Here is a 7,926-nt window from a genome sequence, read left to right on the forward strand (position 1 = left end):
TAGTGGCAAGTATTCCCAGAACTCTTAGAACTTATGTTCCTTGAAGTTAGCTGACAACACTGAGGATTGGTCTTAATGGCCCAGGTTTAGGAGTTAGGGCCTAAATGGTATCGGGGTTTTTTTATTCTAAGATGACATTGGGCATGTTGGGGGAGTTTGTAAACAAGTGAAGGTGAATGACGAAAGGATAACAGGAAGTTAAATACATACTACTAATATTCGGCATTTATATAGCGGAGGGAAAAATACAAAAGGTGTGAAATAGATTAGAACTTTTAACCCACATGCATCTCTAAATATAAAAAAGGCACAAGAACAATATTGTAAGTCCAGGTAAGGATCTTCGTTCTAGTAATTGAGTCATGGTATTTCAGATGATAATGTATATTAAAAGAAATGAAAAGCCATTGATATGCACGCAGAAAGGACCAAATTCACATTAAAGACAGTTGCTTTTAATACTTTTAGATGATTTTGTATATATTGACCCCAAACAGGGACATTTTAAGGACTATATTTAAGGAATCCATTAAAAGTGTACATATCTCATCATAGTCATTTAATGCTATAATGCCATCCTTTGCTGATTTTGTTAGAATTACATCTAAACACATGAAGCACATTTTGTTGTCATAGTCATACGCATCTAATAAAAAATACTGCGAGCGCGAAGCGCGAGCTGAAAATTTGGGAAATTCAGACCTGAATTAAAAAAAGAGGCTTGTTTGCAGGGATTGACTATAGACCGTACGTATTTCACTTACCAAATGATGCGAGCGAGAAGTGCGAGCTGAAAAATTTTAATATTGAGATCAGACAAGTTGACATTTTAAGGACTGATTTTAGGAATTTATGAAGAGCAGACATCTCAACAATCAACTAATGTGAACGTTAGCACGGACAGGAAATGTTTAATATTAAGACCTTAAGATAGGGCAATCACTTTAAGAAGCAAATGTCACTACATAAAACAATAACTCGAAATGCGAGGAAATATATTTGGCGTACAGTATATTGATATGAAAACGGGAGGTTTTAGTACAACAGGGTTATAAATCTCGTTAAACAGTCTTTGCGGGCATCACGAACATCGAAGACATATGCCCTGAGCAAACAATGTTTCATAAAGTGATGATTTTCTTTTTGTGATATAACATAACATAATGTAATATAACATATTATAATGAACAATAATTTCTTCTTTCCCGACTATGCTTCTCTTCCTTTCTCCCTCTTTTTTCTCCTTTTCCCCGGTTTTTTTTTTTGGGGGGGGGTACGTGCCCCCATGCCCGCCCCGTAGTTACGCCACTGCTGGGGAGCATTCCTTGCATTCATCGCAGCCTCATTATGGCGCTGACAAATTCAATGCAATATCTTTCGCATCCTACCGGGTACCCATAGCAAGTGGGTCGAAAGTGGCAAAGTATAGATTAACGCCTTGCCAAAGGACCTTGACCTTTGCCATTTTTAGATATAAATATATCACATGTTGCATAATTTTAAGTGGGTCCAGAATGTCCCTCAAAGTAGTCTGAATCAGAAATCATATATCAGCATTTTCCACGGGTCAATGCCCCTGTGAAAATGAATACTTTTAAATTTGAGATCTTTTACATTCAAAATATAACGGTGAACATTCTTCCATCTCGGATTATTTGTTTGATTTTGAGTCGTTTATTTGACTGTCTCGGAGCAGAACACTATCCAAAATGTGCTCGAATATAAAGATTTTCATGATATCATGATGGATATTATCATGAATCATTTAATTTGCAGAACTTTGAAAAAAAAACCGAAACCTGAGTGCTGGTCACGCGCGCAAAAGAAGGGCTTGTCCGGGAGTCGAACCCGGGACCTCTCGCACCCGAAGCGAGAATCATACCACTAGACCAACAAGCCAACGGATACCGAATAATTGCCGTGTTGTATCGAACCTCGGTCCCTCGATCCCAATACTGAGATGGTTTGATGTTTCGAATTATTTTTTTTGGGGTGGGGTGCGGGGGGGGGGCAGGGGGGGGTTAGAGTATATCTAAATCTCCCAAAACCTTTGAAATATTGTCACTTATTTTTTGTTTTTACCTGAAAAAAATCTTTCATTAGGGGTATAGTTTACAAATCTTTACTGAACAATCCTGAAATTGAGGGTCTAATAACATTGCTTGCCAGTTCCTCCCATATAAGGCAGGGGTAAATCCGAGCCGTTTTTTTTACCACACAGACCTTTCGGTCACTGTTTCGGTTAATTCTTTGGTACTTTGGAACATATTTTTCATGTATATTGCAATTATTTATTTATTCATTTACTTTTTCTAATATCATAGTTGTATCATATTTCATCCTTTGTTGTTGCTGTTATTGCATATACTTGTTGGGGTAATGGTACAATTTCCTTGTGTTCTTTGTAACAAAAACGTAAGTTCAAATCATAAAGCACTTAAATGCACTACGTGTTGTAAATGGGTAGGGGAAGGCGGGGTAATAAGTTGAGCATATAGGGGCAAGTTGAGCCACCAGCCCCAGGCCAATAATGAATGAGTCAGACATTGTGGTGGTGTCATGTATTGATGACCCATATCATAACCCCTAACCCCACCATATTGTTTTCCACTCTAAAACAAAAAGTAGTTTTTTAGAGGGAAAAGTATGAATTTCAGCCAAAAAAGTAAAAAAGAGTGTGAAATAGATGAGTACTTTATTCACACAAACGTCTTTAAATATAGTAAAGACATGATAACAACATGTTAGTCCAGGTACGGATCTTCATTCTTGTCATAGTCTTTTATGATGGATGCATAATAAATGTGTGGTTACAAATTTATCGCACTAAGTTCAGACTGGAGTAAGTAGAGCCGAACAGCATGGGGCAAGTTGAGCCATGGTAATTCTTATGGTAATGTATCTTAAAAAACAAACAAACCATAAAAATCGATTGAAATGCAGGCTGAAAGGAGCAAATTTACATGACTGCTCTTTTCCTTTTAAAGGATGTAGAATAAGCAAGTGGAAAGACTTCAAACAAAAAATTTACGTGCTGGTTCTCCTCCTATACATTTTGTACGTAGTTTTTGTGGCTCAACTTACCCCAGACGGTGGCACAACTTACCCCATATATGGGGCAAGTTGAGCCATTTGACATCGGTTTTTTCAAAGGTCACGATGACTTTCAGTGTGGGGGTAGAAAGTTATATGTAGGTGAAAAACATTTCCCAAGAATCAAATTTAAAGGCAAGGTACTTATTTCTACAATAGTAATAGTCATATCAATTCTAACATGCAAAATGCAAAAGTGTCACAACTTACCCCGCCTTCCCCTACATAATTATATCTTGCGCATGGATTCCAGTGAAGGTGTATAATGATACTTCAATGGTCTTTTTCAACTGGGAGTGTACAAAATGTATTTTCAAGCATCTTCCATGTTTTATAGAAGAAAGCATTGAAGTATATACTGAAACTGATAATAATACACATCTTCGTGAAAAGAAAGATAACATCTGTTTGAAATATGATCAGCTGTCTGATAAAGGAATTAAGTTTGTTCATTTGAATGTAGCCAGCCTTCTGAAAAATTACGACGAAATTAAACACGTTTTGAATGTAAATGACATACACGTTTTTGCTTTAAACGAAACTAGATTGGATTGCTCCATTTTAGATAGTGAAGTTGAAATACCTGATTACTCTATCATTCGTGCGGACCGTGATAGGAATGGAGCTAGCGGGGTGGCAGTTTATATGCACGAATCTTTGCATGTTGAGTTGATTAATCATAATTCTCTTTCTAGGTTAGAGGCAATATGTTTACGGATCCACTTAATTCTTTAATTGGTACAGGCCACCTAATAGTAGAATTGAGGTATTTCATCAATATGAACAATTTTAGAATTTGCTTGTAGTTTTGATTGGGACATTATTGCCATGGGTGATATTAACTGTGATATTACGAAAAAAAAAACATTTTATGGAAACACCAAGATCTTTGACCAAATTAATACTGTATATTCGCTAAAATTTATAAATGACTCTTCATGTACCAGAGTGACAGATTCATCTTCTACGCTTGTTGACCACATGTTAACTAATAACATGGATAAAGTGAAAGCTCACGGTGTGGTATGCAATGATAATGATCATTACATTAGTTATTTTATATGGAAATCGAAACAAAAGTTCTCATCTTGTGAAACTTATATAAGGTATAGAAAATCCAAAAATGTTGATTTAGAGTCTTTTAGAAATGACCTTCGTAATCAAAATTGGAGGATAATAAAAGATTTTGATGATATCAATGACGCTGTCAATAAGTGGGAAATAATGCTATTAGAAGTTGTTAATAAACATATGCCCATAAAATCTAAGCGCATTCGTAAAAAATCTTCTCCTTGGATGAATAATGAGATCTTGTCTTTAATGAAAGAAAGAGATAAAGCTAAAAGAAAGGTCAAATCTAAAAACGATAATGATTTATGGAAATTGTATAAAACTCTGAAAAATAAGGTCACTTTTGTCATCCGGAAATGTAAACGTAGATACAGTACAGTATTATTGTGACAAATTACCAAATGTAACAAATAGAAATGACTCTTGGAAAATGTTAAAATCCGTTATGGGCAAAAACAACTCATCTTATAGCACTTTTCCAAAAGTAATGTCAGAGGAAGTGGCTAATGGTTTTAACAATCACTTTGTTAATGTGGCGTTAGAAATTGCTGGTGAGTCAACTGTACACCACGATCATGTAGCGTCCACTCTCCATGAAAACTTTCGATTATCGCCTGTCTCTGAAAGCGATGTCTTGAAAGAGGATCATAATTTGAAGAATACAAAGTCTTTTGGTCTAGATGGTTGGTCTAGATGTTGATTGGAACGCCTAAAATGCTTAAAAGGTCACAACATTTACAACTAAAAATTGATTGTCATTTACTGACTCAAGTGAAAACTTTGAAGTATCTAGGTGTCTTTGTGGATGAAAACATGAAGTGGGACGATCACGTAAATTATTTATGTAAAAAACTGGGGAGAATGATTAGTTTTTTTGCACGGCTAATGCATTTTGTTAATTTGTCAGAATTAAAGTTAATATATAACTCAATAATTTTACCTCATTTTGATTATGGTGACATCAAATATCAATCTGCTAACAAATCTCTTCTTGACCTACTTCAAAAAATTCAAAATAGAGCTGGAAGAATAATTTTGAAAATTGACTCCTATTCACACACTTCAACCTCTCAAATTCATTCTATTCTGGGTTGGGACACTATTCAAAAGAGACAGTATACTCACTAGTCTTGATATTATTCATGTATAAGATTTGTAACAACATGTCCACTGAATATATGAAAAGTATGTTTCGTACAAAAGCTACTCCTTACCCTCTTAGAAATGAAAATAACATGTTTACCCAGACCTAGAACCAATAGCTGTAAAAGATCTTTCTCTAATTACCGAGCTGCCTCTGAATTCAACAGAATCCCTTTGTACGTGCGTAATGTCACCACTTTTGATTCTTTTAAAAATACATTTTTGAAATATATCTGTGCTAAATGAAATTAAATCACTGATTTGTACCGGAGAGAGGGGGGGGGGGGGGTAAGTGTAGGTTATGTTTTTTTTCTTTTTTTTTATGAGTTCACTTTTCTGTCTGAAGGTCAACTTCCGTTTCATTATGGTAATCATAGCCTTATTGCAAGTAAACTGGCTCCATGGAAGACCAGCAGCAATGCATTATTGCAGCTGAAAATGGATTACCAGCCGTATAATTAACTTTATTGCCTTACCTTTTATTCTTGTATTTTAACATTGACCTATTCATCTCATGTTATATGTATATGTACTTTGTATTTGTTATTTTATATACGGAAATAAAACAAACAAAAACAAACGACTGAAGAGGGGGGGGGGGGATATATACATTTTCTCCGATGGCTGTTTGAAGAGCTATAAGCTAGGTATTTTATACAATTTTTAAAGGGATGAAAGTCCCAAAGACAGAAGTTTATGCCCCTTTCTCTTTATTTTATTTCATTTTTTACAAACATTATGTATCTCATTAGGGGTAGGCCTATATTGAGTGAAGTAAGAGATAAGCCTACCTGATAATGGGATGTAATCACGGACAGGATGCGAGTGCAAAGCTAGTGCTGAAGATATACCGAACTCAAAGTATTTGTAGGAATTCGAATATGAGGATACACTGCAAAAACTCTGGTGTTGATTTAACACCAGCCCGGAATCTATATATGTTCACACCAGAGAAGTGTTAAACAACACCAGTTTCGTTTTTGGTCTAACACGTACCAGATAGGTGTTTATACACTCTAAAAATGAAGTGCTAATTCAGCTCTTAAAGAGCGTGTATAGTGACTGCACTTCGGAGTGTTGATTTGTCTAGTTAAAATTTGAACTAGACAAATCAGCACTCCGAAGTGCAGTCACTATACACGCTCTTTAAGAGCTAAATTAGCACTTCATTTTCTAGATAGGTGTATATGCACACGCACCCTAAAATAGCAGCAGTTTGATTCCAAACTGGTGTTCTTTCATAATGCTTCTCTGGTGTGGACATAGATTCTGGGCTGGTGTAAAATTAACACCGGAGTTTTTGCAGTGAACGTATAGGCTATCTCACACAACAAAAATGCAAGCGCGAAGCGCGAGTTGATTTTTTAAAGGAAATCCTCAATTCAGATTTACTCTAACAACGAAATACCCTTAAAATAAAAAAATATATACACCTAACCTTAAGTTTAGTTGCCATATTTGTTATTGTCTATTGCATCGTATATAGGCCTACGTATTGAAATAGACCCGTTTTATTTGTATCGTCACATTTTTAGGTCCTATACTGTGTAATTATTTGCTTTACTTTTATTGTTGACATGCATGTTTGAGTTGGAATGACATGCAGGTCCATGCTTCTATGCGAACTGCCCCTCCTTCTGGCTATGCGGCGGAATTATATACTAGCTCAATCAGAGCTTGATTAATTTTATTTTTCACACAAAAGTTTCTGTTCCTTTCAAAGCTGCAACACTGTATATGCTGCATCAGTAATTAAGAAAGAGGTGTTTCCTCTACCTTTTCATTTTCCTTCGTCGACTACAGCTTCCTTTCTTTCCTTTCTTTATACCCTATATGGGGGGGGGGATACGGTTTACACGTACTAACCTCTTCGTGGGGGGGGGGGCACTAGCGTACTTACAGGCGGCAGGGGGCAGTCTGCCCCCTGACGAGTCACTCATGCAAAGGACGTATCCCTGCCCCCCCCCCTGACGAGCTTGAAAACCTCCCCCCCCCCCTGATGAGCTAGAGACCATTTCTTTTGCTTGTCAATTTTTCAGCGGGCTGTTTTGCCCCCCCCCCCGTAGAAAATCCTATGTACGCTACTGGAGGGGGTACAGGTCATCCCTGTCCGGCCCATGCCCTGAAAGGGGCATCTGGAACGGGATCACTGATGGGAGGTACACCTTTCTTCCAAGTGCGCGACCTACCTATATTTAGTGTTCAGCAGCTGCCCCCCTCCCCCCGAATTTCATGTCCCTGGCCCTGCTGGTAATGAGAGCTTAAGGTTTTGAAGTTCATTCAGAGAAGACAAAAATTGGAAAGAAAAAAAAAATAAAAAAAAAAATTACAAGAAAGGATGAATAGAAAACAAGAAATTTTGGTCCATGCAACTTAGACCAAAGTTGAAGTTGAACTTAGCCACGATTGACGACCTATTCAGAGCGACTGCATTTTGTACCGTATCATTTAAAACTGACATCTTTTCTTCACATTTAATGTTTTCTGCTTCTTGATACTGATCAGTGGAGCATGAAGTTTATTTTCTGTGACCAATCACATGCATAATCCCTGGCATATAATCCTGCAACTACAAGCGTCGTTTTATTTTGAAGATGGAAGAAAATCTCAAGATCCTGT

The 7,926-nt window shown here is 36.7% G+C and overlaps 1 non-coding gene across 1 annotated transcript; it reads right to left on the minus strand.

Moving 5' to 3' along the window:
- Positions 1-1,827: 1,827 nt before the first annotated feature.
- On the minus strand, positions 1,828-1,899 carry TRNAP-CGG. The gene has a single exon. It is a non-coding gene; the product is annotated as a tRNA-Pro (tRNA).
- Between the last annotated feature and the right edge of the window lie 6,027 nt (positions 1,900-7,926).

This window comes from Lytechinus variegatus, chromosome 14 (assembly GCF_018143015.1).
Source record: "Lytechinus variegatus isolate NC3 chromosome 14, Lvar_3.0, whole genome shotgun sequence".
Classification (NCBI taxonomy): Eukaryota; Metazoa; Echinodermata; class Echinoidea; order Temnopleuroida; family Toxopneustidae; genus Lytechinus; species Lytechinus variegatus.